At 43.6% G+C, this 19374-nt stretch overlaps 1 long non-coding RNA gene across 1 annotated transcript in view; it reads left to right on the plus strand.

The window, feature by feature from the left end:
* The first annotated feature begins 754 nt into the window (after positions 1-754).
* Positions 755-19374, plus strand: part of LOC138361002 (uncharacterized) — a 523679-nt gene continuing 505059 nt past the window's right edge. Inside the window, exons 1-2 of the long non-coding RNA XR_011226742.1 lie at positions 755-850; positions 1986-2095. This is a non-coding gene — a long non-coding RNA (uncharacterized lncRNA). The remainder of the gene's footprint in view (positions 851-1985; positions 2096-19374) is intronic.

The following is a 19374-nucleotide window of genomic DNA, read 5'->3' on the forward strand; positions in this document are numbered from 1 at the left end:
GGACCTAGTCTATGGAACTTACTCCCTAATGATTTGAAAAGCTGTCCAACTTTTGCCATATTCAAAAATAAAACCAAAAAGTACCTAATTTCATCTTCATAGTTTTCTACCATGGGCTTTATCTTCACACTGTATCTAGTGCTACTCAATCACCCAATATTTGTACCTAAGCCATATTACTTTAACATTGTAATCTTATATATCATTTGATATCATGGTTGTTGTATTGAGTGCATTTTCTACTGCATTATTCCTTGAAACTTTTCCTCGAAATGATCCTCATATTGTGCTTCAGTGAACCAATGTATAACCCTGAAATGCTATTCTCATGTATCTAGTAATCCTTGTTTCTTTATTGTGTATTATTCTGATCTGCTTTTGTGTCAATATTTCTTCAAATTACCTGTAAACATTTTTGTTGATTTTACTGTAATTATTTTACTTAAAATTATCTGTACCTGTAAAGAAAAGCTATAAAATACCTGGTAACATTTTTTATCAATTTTACTGTTAATTTATCAAAGAAAATAAAAAACTGTTAGTTTAAAGACTTACCCGAAACGCTATGGGTGCTAGTGGCTTTACAAGAATGTTAATTCAACTTATTTTCTATATTCTCTGTTAACCTCCATTGTAACTTCTTGTAAAAAAAATATATAAAAATAAAATAATAATAAATAAGAAAACTATTTATGATGGGTTCAAGCGACGATTGAGTAGTGCGCAAAGCGTTCCTCACCTGTTACGACACAGCGTCATCCGCCGCCAGGAACATCAACAAAGCGGTGAGTTTGTGGTCCGTGCAGTCAGCAAGAAGACAAACACTTCATGCAATCACGCAAATATTATCGTAAGTAAACACTTATGTTATATAATATTATTAGATTCTGGTGCTGGCTATAGTGCTGGTGTATTGAGAGGTGAGGGGCAGTGGTGGTGTATTGCGAGGTGAGGGGCAGTGGTGGTGTATTGAGAGGTGAGGGGCAGTGCTGGTGTATTGAGAGGTGAGGGGCAGTGGTGGTGTATTAAGAGGCGAGGGGCAGTGGTGGTGTATTGAGAGGTGAGGGGCAGTGGTGGTGTATTGAGAGGTGAGGGGCAGTGGTGGTGTATTGAGAGGTGAGGGGCAGTGGTGGTGTATTGAGAGGCGAGGGGCAGTGGTGGTGTATTGAGAGGCGAGGGCCAGTGTTGGTGTATTGAGAGGTGAGGGGCAGTGGTGGTGTATTGAGAGGTGAGGGGCAGTGGTGGTGTATTGAGAGGTGAGGGGCAGTGGTGGTGTATTGAGAGGTGAGGGGCAGTGGTGGTGTATTGAGAGGCGAGGGCCAGTGGTGGTGTATTGAGAGGTGAGGGGCAGTGGTGGTGTATTGAGAGGTGAGGGGCAGTGGTGGTGTATTGAGAGGCGAGGGGCAGTGGTGGTGTATTGAGAGGTGAGGGGCAGTGGTGGTGTATTGAGAGGTGAGGGGCAGTGGTGGTGTATTGAGAGGTGAGGGGCAGTGGTGATGTATTGAGAGGTGAGGGGCAGTGGTGGTGTATTGAGAGGTGAGGGGCAGTGGTGGTGTATTGAGAGGTGAGGGGCAGTGGTGGTGTATTGAGAGGTGAGGGGCAGTGGTGGTGTATTGAGAGGTGAGGGGCAGTGGTGGTGTATTGAGAGGCGAGGGGCAGTGTTGGTGTATTGAGAGGCGAGGGCCAGTGCTGGTGTATTGAGAGGCGAAGGCCAGTGCTGGTGTATTGAGAGGTGAGGTACTGTGCTGCACATACAGTATATAAAAACAGCATAATATTTTAATCACAAGCAGGGTTTCCTAATGGTTCCTTGAGACTTATGTGCAAAGTACTTAACCCAGTTATAAGTTCCAAATCATGTGTGTCGTATTATTAAACATCTCTTTAGAAAGCTGATTTATGTTATTTCTTAGTGTTCACTACTACTAGGTAATGATAAATATATATCTCTCTGATATATTATTAATTATATTCAGCTATTGCAGATGATTTTGATGCTGCAAACCGGAGATGCATAGCTGCGGAAGACACGTCTGAAGTGGAAACTTAAAACGAAGCTTCAGATATGAAGCAAAGAATGCCAAGAATAACAAATGTAAGCATTGAAAACCTAGTGTAGAGGGAACCACATTCAAAGTGCCCGCCAAGGAGACATTTTACAGTATAGGCAGGGCTGTGCCCTGATTGGTGGACGACGACGGCGCACGGCCTACCCGCGCGGCAGCCCGCGCAGGCCGAGTGGGCCAGATTTGAACTGCATGTGACCCAACGCGGACGACGCCTGCCCGGCACCACTGGCACTTAGGATATGTGCCCATAGGACCCCTAAGAGGCATTGATTCCCTCTGTCCTACCCTTCCTGAGGAGCCTAGACTTGCTCCACCTACCCTACCAGCCCTTCCTCTCCCTACGACGACAGTTCCAGGTGAATTACTGTACTATTGTTGTAACACGTGGGTCACCTCTACATTGGCGCAGTGAGTAAACGTTCCCACGCGGTGATCAAGAGGACCTCGCCAAGATATCTGCATCATCGTTCTGCCGACTTCAGTCAAGACGTCTTAGATAGTGTTCAACGGTTCCAGTCTCGAATTACTGGCTTTGGTTGCACCATAGATGTTCTTCGGTTTGTTGTTCAATAGCGGTGCCCAAGATATTTCAACCCCTGTTTTTTTTGTGCATATGTTTTATTCCACATCTCGTACAATCCCCCAAGATTCTCCATAAGTTCCAGTTATCAGTGTTTTATACGGATTATTTCCCCGGATTTGTTGCATTTTATTGTCTTGTCCCCCAAGCACCGATTCCCGCGGTCCCCAAGTTCTTTGAAGAAGGGAAGACGAGTACCACCATTCACACGGAATACGGGCCACCGTTCATGAGCATACCCGACCTGTATTGTTTACGAATCCGCTCGCGGAGGATTTCAGGCTGTCGTTCCCGAGCGCATCTGCCTCCAGTGTGTTTACTACAGCGACGCTGGTGTAACACGGGTAGGGTTTCTCTCTTTACTTCTCTTTCTTCTTTACCCTCTACCCGTATTCTTACTTTTTATTCTCTACCAAGGGACTCCAAAACTTTTACCAAAGCCAACTCCACGCCACGTGGTCCTAAGACGATTGACCGACTTAGGATTCTACACCCAGTATGACGTGACCTAGGCTCTGAGCAAAACCCTAGAGTCGCCTCTACGCTGCCACCACCAGACCAGTAACACAAGAGCAATGATCGAGGTCTGGATCGATCACGCTAATTAATCAACCTAGGGGCTTGATCCCCACTATATACGATGACCTTGAGTGTGGAATAAATTACACGGTAATGATAATTCCGATTCGATGTTAGAATCAGCGCCCAATCCAACTTTACCTCGTGTGGACCACGTGACCAGGACAAGTTTACACATAAAACACATGGAAATAATGAAATGCAAAATATTAACAAATTTAATTTATTAAAAGAGAACTAAAACAAAATCTAAATATGTTCACTCCCTGTCACTTTAACACTCCCTACTTGACCTGAGTGGCAAATGAGAAGACTATCCCTATAATTAACAATAGCAACTATACCTTGGGCGACCACAGCTCTAGATGTTGGGCTGGTCTTGGGGAGAGGTAAGATGGTTGGCCTCTTATCCCAGCTGCTCCCGTTTCCACACTGATCTGTCCTCGTCTGGCCTAGCCCAGACTAGAACATTGTATTGTTCCGCATCGCTTACCCAGTTACTTTAGCAAGGTTAAGTTATAACAATTAACCTCTGTTGTACTTAATTGATCCAGACTGCTTGAATTATTTTACTGAAATTAATTTACACAAACATCTAACGGCAGAGCTGTTCCCGATCCCCAAAATGGTTAATTGAACTTTGAGAAATATTAGACATGTCAACCCTGATGACCTATGACCGCCGGTCACTCCGCCTTACAAGTTAGATCTGATTCGTGACGTCACTGATGGTGACTTAAACTCAATAATTAGAATACTCTTGATATTGTACCCAGTACTATTATACAATACAATTTTAATGCAAAATGAATAAAGGCTAATTTTCTCTAAATTACTGAATACTATAGGATGGTTCATTATACAAAATTATGAACAAAGATGCCCGCCATTTGTGACTCAGACCTGCTAATTCCCAGGGGACTGGGCGTTGTTGAAGGTCAGGTCCCTACTCTAAACTTCTGGAACCTTCTGGAATAATTCTTACAACAGCCTAGTTTGTTACAACCCCCCCGCACAAGCACTTAGTAAACCTTGTTAATTTGTTAAAAATCACGAGGTTTAGTATCCAAACCCACAATTCAACTCATGCCACAAACAAAAGCTAACCTAACTAATAAAATTTGACAAATAATAGTCCAACATCATAATAAACATGTTCATATTTTCTCAGCTGTCAACTGACAGCAATCCTCCAATATCAGGAAACATACATCCTATCCTTACTGACATAGCTAAATAACATGGCCCTACTCTACCATCAAAGACTAGCTATTAAACTCCCTTGGCTCTTCACTAGCCAAGTCCATGTGTCCTCTAGAGCCGGCCACACCGTGCTCAACCATAAACATTAAGGTTATATCATCAGACTGAACTTTCAGTCATCCGGGAGCGTACTACGGAACTATCAGGTACACATCCGTGTACTAACCACTCCCCATCAATGTCAACCTTGACATGCTAAGGAACACACCTAACGTTTATTACATGTATCTAAAAATATAAAAAAAAATTCCTATACTATATCACAGGTTTCAGCTGACTGTACAGCCAAGTGTTCTCACTCACTTGAAGTGTCAATGTTTATATTGGTCCGCCTCTCCTGTGTTCAAACATTCTGCAAAAGTATCACAACATAATTTTCCATAACCGTTTGTTCTGGGCTGAGACAATTACACAGGGGCTTCGATTTTGATTACTGACCAATTTATAGAGTAAAATTTTCATATATTATACCAGAATTATTTTAAATCTGTTTTTCAACATTTAAAAAGTATTGATTCTAAATCTGTTTTTCAACATTTAAACAAAAGTGTCCAGATGTTCTTTACACAGATGTTCAGAGTCAATTTTGTTGTTTGTATCAATTGTTCATATTGAGTAAACGAGAAAAAAAAATCGATGCTGCTGGATGCTGAATGTAGTCGCTGACGATGACTGTGTCGATCTTGCTTCTCCCCATGTGTAGACATCAATACCTGGTCCTCTTGTACTCCCATCCGGTACTCCTGAATGACGACAGAGTGTAGTAGAGCTGAGTGCCAAGTGACAGCTGTAGAATACTGTTACTTCGGCCATTAATCTTGCTCTCGACAGTCCACACGCCTTCATATCAATCACAGTTCACACGGCAGTCTTGATGTTAAACTTGACGGCGCAGATGACCACAGCAGAGCAGGACTGGATGTGCCAACGGTGTCTCTTAGCAGGAGTGGTGTCAGAAGGTCGTAGAGGCGGGTTGCTTGTTTGCAGAACAGGTGAATCTCGTCTTCCATCATTGCTCACGTCATCTCAGGCGTTTCTTGATGTCACCAGGTTACTAGGCCGTAAACACCAACTGTGTATACCCTCGTACCGCCGACTTTAGGCCAAAGGAGACAATTTTACGACCTTCTACTGGCGAGTCCCGGTACTCTGTAGGGAAACCGTGCCTTCCACCTGTGACCGCCTTACTTCTGCTTTCGTGTTACTTCAGATGACGTAATCATTAATCTTCCGGCGAAATTCTTGAGTACTGCTACGTGCTTTTCATTTCTTGACCTCTCCTCCAACACTGCTGGAATGGCTGCAGTCTTGATGACGCAGCAGGTGGGTAGTGGTGATCTCGAGACAGCTACCCCCGGCGTTGTATGGCACCTCCGGTGACTGCTATAATGTGGACAGCTCGCTGGCCCTGACAACCTCGTTAGTGACGTGAGGCGTCGGCCGGGTGACTCTTGGACAGTCACTCATCCCCAAAGTAACTGATGTATGGGTTACTGGGTCTGGTGGGGGGAGGGCTTTGTGTAACGTGCCTCCCCCCTCGGTCTTTACAGACAAGGGTTCACGTGTGGCTGGAACAACTGGGTCGGTGTACCAATCAGACCTGGGAACAGACAGACACAACACAGCGGAAGCATAGATATACTCTGGGTTTGGTGGAGGTGGAACCCCAGAGCACGGTAAAAGTTGCTACCTGAGTCAAGTATAGACATAGTACACCTCATTGCCTTTACAGGAAAATCTAATGAATACTAAATTATACTAACCAAGGAAGTTACTTTACTGTATAGCGCGAGATCTCGTCACCATAGGGTGGCGAGACTGCACCTGACTACTGATGAGCGATGACAGAGGGTCATCCTCATCTTCTGACTCGTCGGTGAAGCCATGAGTCAGCACTGCTGAGTCAGGAGCTAGACCCGCTGAAGGCAGTTCTAATTCCTCTCTAGCATGATAATGTTTCAATTTATTCACATGAATTGTCCTTTCCACCTGGTCCTCGAACACTCCTTTTATAACAAGATTAACTGGCCCCGCCCTTTTAATTACTCTATATGGTCCTCGCCACCTCGGAGCTAGTTTCCTGCTCTGATTGGCGGGCGCAGCCTCATTCACTCTCAATACGAGACTTCCTTCCGTCAACTCAAGAGGGCGCACTTTCTTGTCATAAAAATGAGCATACCGAGTCCGTGCCTTCTTGGACGCTTCAGCTGCAATATTCCATGCATTTCTCATTTTACCAAGGACCTCTGAAGGATAGTCCTCCCCGTATGCAACATTATGTCTGTTAAGCAGACCTGAGGGGAAATAGCATGAATTACCAGTAAACAAATGAAGTGGTTGGGTGTTAATTGATTGGTGGATGGCAGTATTCAAGGCGAACTGAACATAGGGTAGGTGTTCATCCCAGGTGTTTGCATCATGTTCAGCAAGGATTGCAAGCATATCCTTGACTGAACGATTAGTCCGTTCCGTCATTCCGTTTGCTTGTGGGTGGTAGGCCGTTGTAAAAGCCGAAGTTGTCTCTAAAATCTTACAAACTTCTCTAAATATATTCCCATTGAATTCTTGACCCCGGTCAGAGACTAAAACTTTAGGAGGTCCGAATACAGTAACGAACCTACGCAAGAACGCATCTGCAACCGTACGAGAATCCTTCTGAGGTAAAGCAACCAGTGTAGTGTATCTAGACAGATGGTCAACTAGCACCAACACGTATCTGTTACCTGCATGACTGTGGTGTAAGTCAATCAAATCGGCCCCCACACGATCTAACGGTTCACGAATTTCAGGAAATTCCTGAAGTGGGGCTTGTACCTTAAGGGTGCCTTTCCTCCTCTGGCAACGAGGGCACGACTTCACGAAATTGATTACCTCAGAAAGTAATCCTGGAAAATAAAATAGAGACTTTGCTTTTAAGTGCGTTTTAAAGATCCCCGGATGCCCTGCAATTTTTGAAGCATGCGCAAGCTTTAACGCTGATGACCGCAACGCGTCCGGAATAACTAGCTGAAATACTGCCCTATCATTCTGGCTATTAACATAATACAGGACGCCCTGTTTCATTTCAAAATCATGAATAGGTAAATTCTTTTTCTTTTTCGGGTATTTTCCTCCCTCTAAATACTCAATAATCTCTTTCCATCTCGGCTCGTTCATCTGGTATTCTCTCATTTTATCTGATGGAATGGTTTCAATGTTTTCATTAATTTGAACTGCCGCTATATTTCTACTTAGCGTATCTGGCACAACATGGGCTGGACCAGGCTTGTACAAAATCTGGAACGAGTGGGCCGAAAGTTCGTGAGACCAGCGTGACATTCGTGGGCATTTTGTTCGCTTCTTAAATATGTGTGTTAACGCTCGATGGTCTGTGTAGATTACAAAATGCCGCTGAAATAGGTAAGGCTCGAAATACCTAACTGATTCTACTACTGCCAGTGCCTCCCGATCCGTAGCTGAATAACGAACTTCAGGTCCTTTGACCTTCCTACTGAAATAGGCTACTGGATGGGGTAAATTATCTGCGTCTCGCTGAATTAAGCACCCGCCAATAGCAATACCGCTGGCGTCAGTGTGCACTTCCCACTCTTTCTCAAAATCAGGAATAGCCAATACCGGTGTCGTGATTAGTTGGTCTTTCAGTTTGCGATAGGCCTCGTCATGTTCTGATTTCCACACAAACTTCGCATTTTTCTTTGTCAGATCAGTCAGGGGTGCTGAAATGCCAGCGAAACCTTCAATGTGACGACGAAAATATCCGGCCGCCCCCAAAAACCTACGCACGTCCTTTGCTGTCCTTGGAGTAGGCATGTCAGCAATGGCGCGGCAAGAATCTGGGTCAGGTCGGATACCGTCTGGGCACACCTGGAACCCCAGAAATTTGAATTTCTGAACCGCCAGGGTGCACTTCTGAACATTCAGCCTGAAACCTGCCTGATCTAACAACTTCAAAGTCTCAGTCAAGTCCTGCAGGTGTTCCTCAAACGTCCTGGAATATATCACAACATCATCCAGGTACGCTAAAGAATGCCTACCCAGTACTGGACTAAGGATAAAGTTGATGGCCCTCTGAAACGACGAAGGCGCTGTCTTCAAACCAAACGGCATCCTACGGAATTGATAAGTGTGCCTACCATCCGAGAATGCTGTTTTTTCCCTATCTTGTTCTGCCACCGGAATCGCCCAATACGCCGATTTTGCGTCAAGAGTTGAGAAATACTTAGCAGCACCAAATTGATCTATTATCTCCTGTATTCGGGGCAACGGATACACATCACCCTTAGTTAGTTCGTTCACCTTCCGGTAGTCAACACAGAAACGATAACTACCGTCCGGTTTCCGAACTAGCACAACAGGAGAGAGCCACGGTGACGTACTAGGCTCTATCACGCCCTGTCTCAACATTTTCTGGCACTCCTCCCTGATAATGTTCTTTGCCTGTTCCGGCAACCTCCACTGTCTCGTGTACACAGGCAAATGGTCACCAGTTGGAATGGTGTGCTCGATCTTATCAAGGAGACCTATCTGGTCATCCTCTGTCGCAAACAATTTCGGGAATTTTCGTAAAACTCCTCTCAGTGCCTTCCTATCCGCCTGTGCAACATGTTGCAAATCAAGTGCTGAAATTAATTTTTCCACTTCCTCTACATTCTGTGCAACATTTCTCGTTTCGTATTGTACTTTGGATGGTGTTTTAGTGTTCAACATATTCAGTGCACTACATTGTGCAGTGACGGCTGGCGTCTCAGCTGACTCATGGTGAAAGATTTCTGTGTCCTCCTGTACTCACCTAATTGTACTCACCTAATTGTGCTTGCGGGGGTTGAGCTTTGGCTCTTTGGTCCCGCCTCTCAACTGTCAATCAACTGGTGTACAGATTCCTGAGCCTACTGGGCTCTATCATACCTACATTTGAAACTGTGTATGGAGTCAGCCTCCACCACATCACTTCCTAGTGCATTCCATTTATTAACTACTCTGACACTGAAAAAATTCTTTCTAACGTCTCTGTGGCTCATCTGGGTACTAAGTTTCCACCTGTGTCCCCTTGTTCGTGTCCCACCCGTGCTGAAGAGTTTGTCTTTGTCCACCCTGTCAATTCCCCTGAGAATTTTGTAGGTGGTTATCATGTCTCCCCTTACTCTTCTGTTTTCCAGGGATGTGAGGTTCAGCTCCTTTAGCCTTTCCTCGTAGCTCAATCCTCTCAGTTCCGGGACGAGCCTGGTGGCATACCGCTGAATCTTCTCTAACTTTGTCTTGTGTTTAACTAGGTATGGACTCCAGGCTGGAGCTGCATATTCCAGGATTGGTCTTACATAAGTGGTATACAGGGTTCTGAAAGATTCCTTACACAAGTTTCTGAAGGCAGTTCTTATGTTGGCCAGTCTAGCATATGCCGCTGATGATATTCTTTTGATGTGGGCCTCTGGGGACAGGTTCGGTGTGATATCAACCCCCAGATCCTTCTCTCTATTTGATTCTTGCAGGATTTCCCCTCCCAGATGATACCTTGTGTTCAGCCTCCTGCTCCCTTCGCCTAATTTCATCACCTTACACTTTCCAGAGTTGAACTTCAGCAGCCATTTTCTAGACCATTCCTCCAGTTTATCCAGGTCATCCTGTAGTCTCTGTCTATCTTCATCCGTCTTGATTCTTCTCATAATTTTTGCATCATCAGCAAACATCGAGAGGAATGAGTCTATACCCTCTGGAAGATCGTTCACATATATTAGAAACAGGATGGGTCCAAGTACTGAGCCCTGTGGGACTCCGCTGGTGACATCTCGCCACTCTGATGTCTTCCCCCTCACCGTTACTCGCTGTTTCCTGTTGCTTAAGTACTCCCTTATCCACTGGAGCACCTTCCCTTTTACTCCTGCCTGTTGCTCCAACTTTTTTAACAGCCTTTTATGGGGTACTGTGTCGAAGGCTTTTTGGCAATCCAGGAAAATGCAGTCGGCCCACCCTTCTCTTTCCTGCCTAATTTTCGTTGCCTGGTCATAAAATTCTATTAAACCTGTGAGGCACGATTTACCATCTCTGAACCCATGTTGGTGGTGCGTTACAAAGTTATTTCCCTCCAGATGCTCTACGAGCCTTTTCCTCACGATCTTCTCTAGCACCTTGCATGGTATACAAGTTAAGGAAACTGGCCTGTAATTCAGTGCCTCTTGCCTGTCACCCTTTTTGTATATTGGGACCACGTTAGCTGTCTTCCAACTTTCTGGTAAGTCTCCTGTTTCCAGTGACCTGTTATACACCATAGAGAGTGGCACACTTAGTGCTTCTGCACCTTCCTTTAGTATCCATGGTGAGATTCTATCAGGCCCAACAGCCTTTGTCACATCTAGCTCCAGCAGGCACCTTTTGACCTCATCACTGGTGAGGTCAAATTCCTCCAAGGTTTCCAAGGTTGCCGCCTCCTCATTTAGTGCAGGGGCTTCTCCTTGTTCTATTGTGAAGACCTCCTGGAATCTCTTGTTGAGTTCTTCACACACCTCCTTGTCATTCTCTGTGTATCTGTTCTCCCCTTTCCGCAGCTTCATCACTTGTTCCTTCACTGCTGTTTTCCTCCTGATATGGCTGTGGAGCAGCTTTGGTTGGGTCTTGGCTTTACTCGCGATGTCATTTTCAAACTGTCTCTCTGCTTCCCTCCTCACTCTGATGTACTCATTTCTGGCCCTCTGGTACCTCTCCCTGCTCTCTGGTGTTCTGTTATTTCTGTAGTTTCTCCATGTTCTTTTACTCAGTTGTTTCGCTACCTTACATTCCTGGTTGAACCATGGGTTTTTCTGTTGTTTTTCGTTTTTCTCCTTTTGGACGGGGATAAACCTGTCTGCAGCTTCCTGGCACTTTTGGGTGACAATATCCATCATGGCCTGCACATTCTTGTCTCTAAGTTCTGTTTCCCATGGTATTCCCATTAGGAAGTTCCTCATCTCGTCATATTTTCCTCTTCGGTAATTCAGTCTTTTCCCCTCCACTCCCATCCTTGGATAGGTTATCCCTACCTCCACCAAGTACTCAAAGGTCAGTACACTGTGGTCACTCATTCCTATGGGGGCTTCAACTTTGACTTCCCTTATTTCTGACTCATTCAGGGTGAATATTAAGTCGAGTCTAGCTGGTTCATCATTGCCTCTCATTCTTGTGGGTTCCTTGACATGCTGGCTCAGAAAATTCCTTGTTGCCACTTCCAAGAGTTTAGCTCGCCACGTATCTGCACCACCATGTGGGTCCCCATTCTCCCAGTCTATCTTTCCATGGTTGAAATCACCCATGATTAAGAGTCTTGAGCCATTCCTGCAGGCAACTGAAGCTGCTCTCTCTATTATATTAATGGTTGCCATGTTGTTCCTATCAAACTCCTGTCTAGGTCTTCTGTCATTTAGGGGAGGGTTGTAAATGACTGTCACTATTATCTTAGGTCCACCCATTGTTATAGTTCCTGTTATGTAATCTCTGAATCCGTCACAGCCCGGAATTTCCATCTCATCAAAACTCCAGTCCTTCCTTATCAGCAGGGCCACTCCTCCACCTCCTCTCCCTTCCCTCTCTTTCCTTACTATATAGTAGTCCTTTGGAAACACAGCATCTGTTATGACTCCTGACAATTTTGTTTCTGTTAGTCCTATTACATCAGGGTTTTCTTCTTGCACCCTTTCTGCCAGTTCACTTGCTTTATTGGTAATCCCATCAATGTTTGAGTACATTACCTTGAAGCTCACTTTCTTATATCCAATTTCACCCACACTCCCTACAAGTGTAGGAGGTTGTTCTATGGTCCTTGCTACTTGGGTAGGCTCCTCCTCCTGTGAGGTAGTTGCCAGGGGTTCAGGGGGAGGTGGGGTGGGGGGTGGAGGGCTTAGGTCTTCCTCAGGCCTGCTTGGGTCAGGAAGAAGTCCTGGGGGTGAGGGAGCAGGGATTGCTTGGGGAGAGGGCACGCCCTCCTGCGGTGTAGTTGACCAGGGTTTGGAGGGAGGTGGAGTGGGGGATAGAGGGCTTTGGTCTTGCTCAGGCCTGCTTGGGGCAGGGAGAAGACCAGGGGTTGGGAAAGCAGGGGCTACTTGGGGTAAGGGGAGGGGGAGGATTTGGGTTTCATGATGGGCATTATGCAGGGGCAAGGAAGGGTTTGTGCTGGGGGGTAGAGAGGGCCCTATTGGGTGGTGGACTGGGGTGTTGCATTCCCCCCTGGGGTTCCTGGGTTGCTGGATTGGGGTTCCCCACTCCCCTCTGGGATTGCTGGGTTGGAGGCTGAGGTTCCCTGGCTCTCTTCCCTCTCCTTGCGCCTTTTCCTTGCATCTGCTGCCCTTACTATCTCGTCTCTGGTCATGTCCCTCTGAACATATACCTCTTTGTAGTTCCTTGCATACCTCAGTTTGCTCTTCCTTACTAGAATGTCCTCTTTGATGTCCTCGCTCTTGAATACTACCTTGATCAATCTTTTTTTGTCTCTGTTGTACTGGCCAATCCGGAAAAACTGTTCTATGTCTCGTTCAGCCCCTGTGGGAACCGACCTGTGAGATTTATATTTATTTAATTTATATGAATTTATATTTACGTTAATTTGTATACTTCGATAGCAATTTGTATAATGATAAGTGGACTGTATTTCTGCAATAATCTCATAATCTCACAAATCGATCCTCTACACATTAAGGGGGGGTTTAATAGTTTATATATATGCAGCCAATCAAACTACAGTAACTACATACATTGAAGAGGTTCCTTATCTTATAGTACAGCAGGTTAGTCCACCAGGTATAACTAGGGTGTAGACACCAAATTATCCTCTTTGAGGTAGCTTCCATATCACCCAGTAACTGGTGCACAAAACTTCCTTCCTCGTCTTGACCTGTCAAAAGTGCGCTAGCTGTGAAGCCAGAATCCTATATATGACAAGTATATCAGAGAAAACACTATACAGTACATGGAACATTAAAGACCTGGCTTAATTACCTTTAGTATGAGGCGATTTCGCGTTCTAACCGGGTCACCCTATATCCTGACATTAATGGCCATAAATGAATGATAAACGGGTTTCGGATAGACACTTAACTTGAATTGTAGACATCGTGTTGGAGATGGTACACCTTTGGCTTCCATAACACTACGTCCAAGTAAATTTAACAGGAGCCGAATTTGCTCCCGTGTGAGCCTCTGGTCTCAATAAACAACAATGGCTGTTTAACACTCCATTCTATTGACGTTACTGGCCGACATTGTCCAGAATGATAGGAGCCGTTTGCTCCACACGTCTCGGAGGTGACACAACAATAACTCCCTCCTTCCTCACTCTCTGACGCCTGGCCTACTTTGTCCAGATTTCAGAAAGTGATAGAAGGGTCACATTTACTCTACTTTAACATTGATAATTAAGTTAATTTATATAAGATGTTTTTATGATGGTAAAGTCCAAAGACTAATGTATTTAAGAACAATTCCCAGCAGAATAGCTGGTGAATTATAATAGTATGTGGTGATGATATCCCGTTTTCTATAGACGGTAATTCCACTACAAGTTACGTTTTCTATGGGTAACTTGTTTATACAACACAGCTCTTATCTGTCTGTATGATATTATTATTAAATGGTGTCGGATTTTCCGACATAATTCCCCAGGGGGCTGCTCACGGGTCGAAGTCCTGTTTAGAACAGACGAACACCGATACTCCTCCTTCGAATTATTACATTAATTTGATGTTAGTAGTTAGTAATCACACATTTGTGTGTCTGTTCGTACAGGACGGATGTCCCGTACTAGAGTTGCAGGGGTTAGAAGTCTAATGCGATTTCATTTCCCTGTCAACTCTTGAAAGGCTAACATTCAAGCCTTATCACATATTATTTAACCCAGAAGACTGGATGTGATCAAGTACTACAGTCAAGTATGATTCAGGGACTGCAGTGAGATCAGTGACATTAGATATAACTTGAAGTTTGTTCAGGTAACTAGTCACTGATATATAAACACTGAGGCCCATGGAATTCATCTTGATTAAATAATAAATGTATCAAATCAGTCATCAGATTTATTAGGGTTTAATTTAGTTAATTGATTCAGAAGATTGAATAGCTCATCATTAAAGCAAAGTATGGTTCTGAGACTGCAGTGGGTTCAGTGACATTGGTCGCAGTGACTTGTAGCTGTTTTAGGCTACTGTTCACTGATTTGCCACTGAGGCCTCATGAACTCATCCCCAGCTTTAAATGATGATACTAACATCAACCTCTGTTACTATAGTCAGCTGTAATCTCCTTAGTATAATGCTACTGGAGAAATATAATCAGCTGACAAATTTAGATCTCTACTGGTATTGTTTATCTGCAGGCATTGGTCTCCTCAGGCTTGATACTGGGCCTGAGAGTAATTTACCTCCTGCAGAGTTTAACATGGTTATGCCCTGATATTTAGTAGGGCTACCAATGAATTGATGGTAGTAGTCTGTCCCCACAAGGACAGCCATTTGGCATTTGATTTGCTCAAATTTACCTGCAGCTGCTTGATAATAGCTTTCCAGGTCAGCATAATCAACTGTTGATTGTTGTGACAAATCTTCACATTTCTTGATCTGTCTTGTTAAGTGGCCTTTAAGACCTGCAAGGGTTCTTTTCATTCTCCCTGCATTATCCATACTGGCTAGTTGGTGAAGCCTTGTGGGGCTTGTACTTGGGCTGCTCATAATACTGAACAAGCACTGATGGTAGCCTAGGGTAAATTCTGAACTCACTAGGCTGTAATCCTACCTCTACTAGAGGTTAGCACTTAAAATTAATATACATTATATATATACAATCATACACACTAATGATTTGAGTGATAAACCAGTGTCACTGGAAGTACCTTTAGGTTAGCTCTTCTATATCACCCCAGGATGGTAGAGACACTAATTAATCACTCAAAGGTGTAATGATCATAAGTAAATTATTATATATACAACTCAATTCGAGTTGATAATAATTACACCCAAAATAGGGTCTGCACCATTCATTAATGGTGCTAGGTTAATCAATATAGTACAACTGACTATGGTAATAATGGGACTAGGATGAACGATAATAGTTCAACTAGTCAATATCCTACCCTGTTGTGGGTTGGCAATTAGTAAATATTATACTGTGATCACTAGTGCAATATATATTAAATAATTCTCTATTTTGGAGAAATAATATACACAATTATTGATAATAGCCTCTTAATTAGCCTCTATGAAACTTCTAATATTATCTAGAAGTATTAAATATTATTAGTGACCTCGCGAAATAAAGTCCACAAAATTCGTAGATAATCTCTCGCGAAATGTAACACCACGAAATCCGTGAACAATCTCGCGAAGACACAGTCACTAATTAGGCTGGCTTCAATATTAGCGCTGTCATTTCACCGAAATAACACGCCACCAAATATCTGTGGGTGTGCATGAAACCGCTGACGAAGCTGAACTGGGCTGAGGGAGGCTCCTGAGCTCCCTCGAGGCTAGGCTGCCGTCTTGACTGCTGGCCTTTGTTTAAATAACACTGCACTAGTATATTTAATGAATCCACTGGTTAACTGGTTCATCCGGTACTAAGATGACCAAATGTGGGTTCAAAGGATCAAATAATCCGTCATCCGGTTCGAAGATGACCAAATAATGTGGGAACCGACCTGTGAGATTTATATTTATTTAATTTATATGAATTTATATTTACGTTAATTTGTATACTTCGATAGCAATTTGTATAATGATAAGTGGACTGTATTTCTGCAATAATCTCATAATCTCACAAATCGATCCTCTACACATTAAGGGGGGGTTTAATAGTTTATATATATGCAGCCAATCAAACTACAGTAACTACATACATTGAAGAGGTTCCTTATCTTATAGTACAGCAGGTTAGTCCACCAGGTATAACTAGGGTGTAGACACCAAATTATCCTCTTTGAGGTAGCTTCCATATCACCCAGTAACTGGTGCACAAAACTTCCTTCCTCGTCTTGACCTGTCAAAAGTGCGCTAGCTGTGAAGCCAGAATCCTATATATGACAAGTATATCAGAGAAAACACTATACAGTACATGGAACATTAAAGACCTGGCTTAATTACCTTTAGTATGAGGCGATTTCGCGTTCTAACCGGGTCACCCTATATCCTGACATTAATGGCCATAAATGAATGATAAACGGGTTTCGGATAGACACTTAACTTGAATTGTAGACATCGTGTTGGAGATGGTACACCTTTGGCTTCCATAACACTACGTCCAAGTAAATTTAACAGGAGCCGAATTTGCTCCCGTGTGAGCCTCTGGTCTCAATAAACAACAATGGCTGTTTAACACTCCATTCTATTGACGTTACTGGCCGACATTGTCCAGAATGATAGGAGCCGTTTGCTCCACACGTCTCGGAGGTGACACAACAATAACTCCCTCCTTCCTCACTCTCTGACGCCTGGCCTACTTTGTCCAGATTTCAGAAAGTGATAGAAGGGTCACATTTACTCTACTTTAACATTGATAATTAAGTTAATTTATATAAGATGTTTTTATGATGGTAAAGTCCAAAGACTAATGTATTTAAGAACAATTCCCAGCAGAATAGCTGGTGAATTATAATAGTATGTGGTGATGATATCCCGTTTTCTATAGACGGTAATTCCACTACAAGTTACGTTTTCTATGGGTAACTTGTTTATACAACACAGCTCTTATCTGTCTGTATGATATTATTATTAAATGGTGTCGGATTTTCCGACACCTCCACCATGGTTCCCCGAGATACCCTATCACCTGCCCTGAAGTGAAAAGTCTTATGTGAAAGATTGACAACTGGAATGAGTGCACCTTTATCGAGCACTACAACTAAGTGATGAGGAATTAATAAACTATCACATCTCCCAGCCACCTGAAGGGTGGTACCTGGTTGTATGTGACATCCCACCGCTGCCACCATTGTAACACGGGTAGGGTTTCTCTCTTTACTTCTCTTTCTTCTTTACCCTCTACCCGTATTCTTACTTTTTATTCTCTACCAAGGGACTCCAAAACTTTTACCAAAGCCAACTCCACGCCACGTGGTCCTAAGACGATTGACCGACTTAGGATTCTACACCCAGTATGACGTGACCTAAGCTCGGAGCAAAACCCTAGAGTCGCCTCTATGCTGCCACCACCAGACCAGTAACACAAGAGCAATGATCGAGGTCTGGATCGATCACGCTAATTAATCAACCTAGGGGCTTGATCCCCACTATATACGATGACCTTGAGTGTGGAATAAATTACACGGTAATGATAATTCCGATTCGATGTTAGAATCGGCGCCCAATCCAACTTTACCTCGTGTGGACCACGTGACCAGGACAAGTTTACACATAAAACACATGGAAATAATGAAATGCAAAATATTAACAAATTTAATTTATTAAAAGAGAACTAAAACAAAATCTAAATATGTTCACTCCCTGTCACTTTAACACTCCCTACTTGACCTGAGTGGCAAATGAGAAGACTATCCCTATAATTAACAATAGCAACTATACCTTGGGCGACCACAGCTCTAGATGTTGGGCTGGTCTTGGGGAGAGGTAAGATGGTTGGCCTCTTATCCCAGCTGCTCCCGTTTCCACACTGATCTGTCCTCGTCTGGCCTAGCCCAGACTAGAACATTGTATTGTTCCGCATCGCTTACCCAGTTACTTTAGCAAGGTTAAGTTATAACAATTAACCTCTGTTGTACTTAATTGATCCAGACTGCTTGAATTATTTTACTGAAATTAATTTACACAAACATCTAACGGCAGAGCTGTTCCCGATCCCCAAAATGGTTAATTGAACTTTGAGAAATATTAGACATGTCAACCCTGATGACCTATGACCGCCGGTCACTCCGCCTTACAAGTTAGATCTGATTTGTGACGTCACTGATGGTGACTTAAACTCAATAATTAGAATACTCTTGATATTGTACCCAGTACTATTATACAATACAATTTTAATGCAAAATGAATAAAGGCTAATTTTCTCTAAATTACTGAATACTATAGGATGGTTCATTATACAAAATTATGAACAAAGATGCCCGCCATTTGTGACTCAGACCTGCTAATTCCCAGGGGACTGGGCGTTGTTGAAGGTCAGGTCCCTACTCTAAACTTCTGGAACCTTCTGGAATAATTCTTACAACAGCCTAGTTTGTTACACTGGTCCCAGCTCTGCAGGGTGCTTGCTACAGGTCTGTTACTTTCTCATTTCTACTGTTAGCTAGACGTAACCTGTTCTAGGCTTTCTACAGAAGTAACGGCTCAAGGGGAAGAGATACATTAAGTGAGCCAGTGAGTTTGTGTTCATACCAGATTTAAGGTGGATGGTGATCCGCCCTGCACACAGTTCCACATGTTCACCTGAAAAAAGTGTTTTTGGGAACCCTCAGCCCAGTGCTTATGAAAACCAGGCACATTGCTTGTTAAAGTTCCTCAAAGTGCCTGCCATATCAGATTTTCCAGTTTTGCAAGTGCAGTAAGTGCCCAGTTTTTGTCTAAGCCTCAAGGGATTTAGGTACCAATTAAGTGTGCAGTGTTTTATGTTGCTTGAAACCCACCTGGCCCCATCATTTACATTATCGACTGTGCAGTGCTTATTTTTCCTGGTGGAACATTTATCCCTATCTCTGAACATTGGAACCTTAAGTGTGGCCATTGGTGCCTGTGTTTTTTTGTTGTATACATGTGAGGTGCCTGGCCCCAGATCTAAGGCTTATTACCAGGTGTGGCACGGTATATCGGAGCTTTAACTTTCGACACCAGCACAATGGCTCTAATCAAGATAAACTCTGCTTCGGCTGCTGAGCTGCAGCTGCTACCGGGTGTAGGAGATAAATTGGCCGCTCGCATTATCAAG

The sequence above is a fragment of the Procambarus clarkii genome, unplaced genomic scaffold (assembly GCF_040958095.1).
Source record: "Procambarus clarkii isolate CNS0578487 unplaced genomic scaffold, FALCON_Pclarkii_2.0 HiC_scaffold_141, whole genome shotgun sequence".
Classification (NCBI taxonomy): Eukaryota; Metazoa; Arthropoda; class Malacostraca; order Decapoda; family Cambaridae; genus Procambarus; species Procambarus clarkii.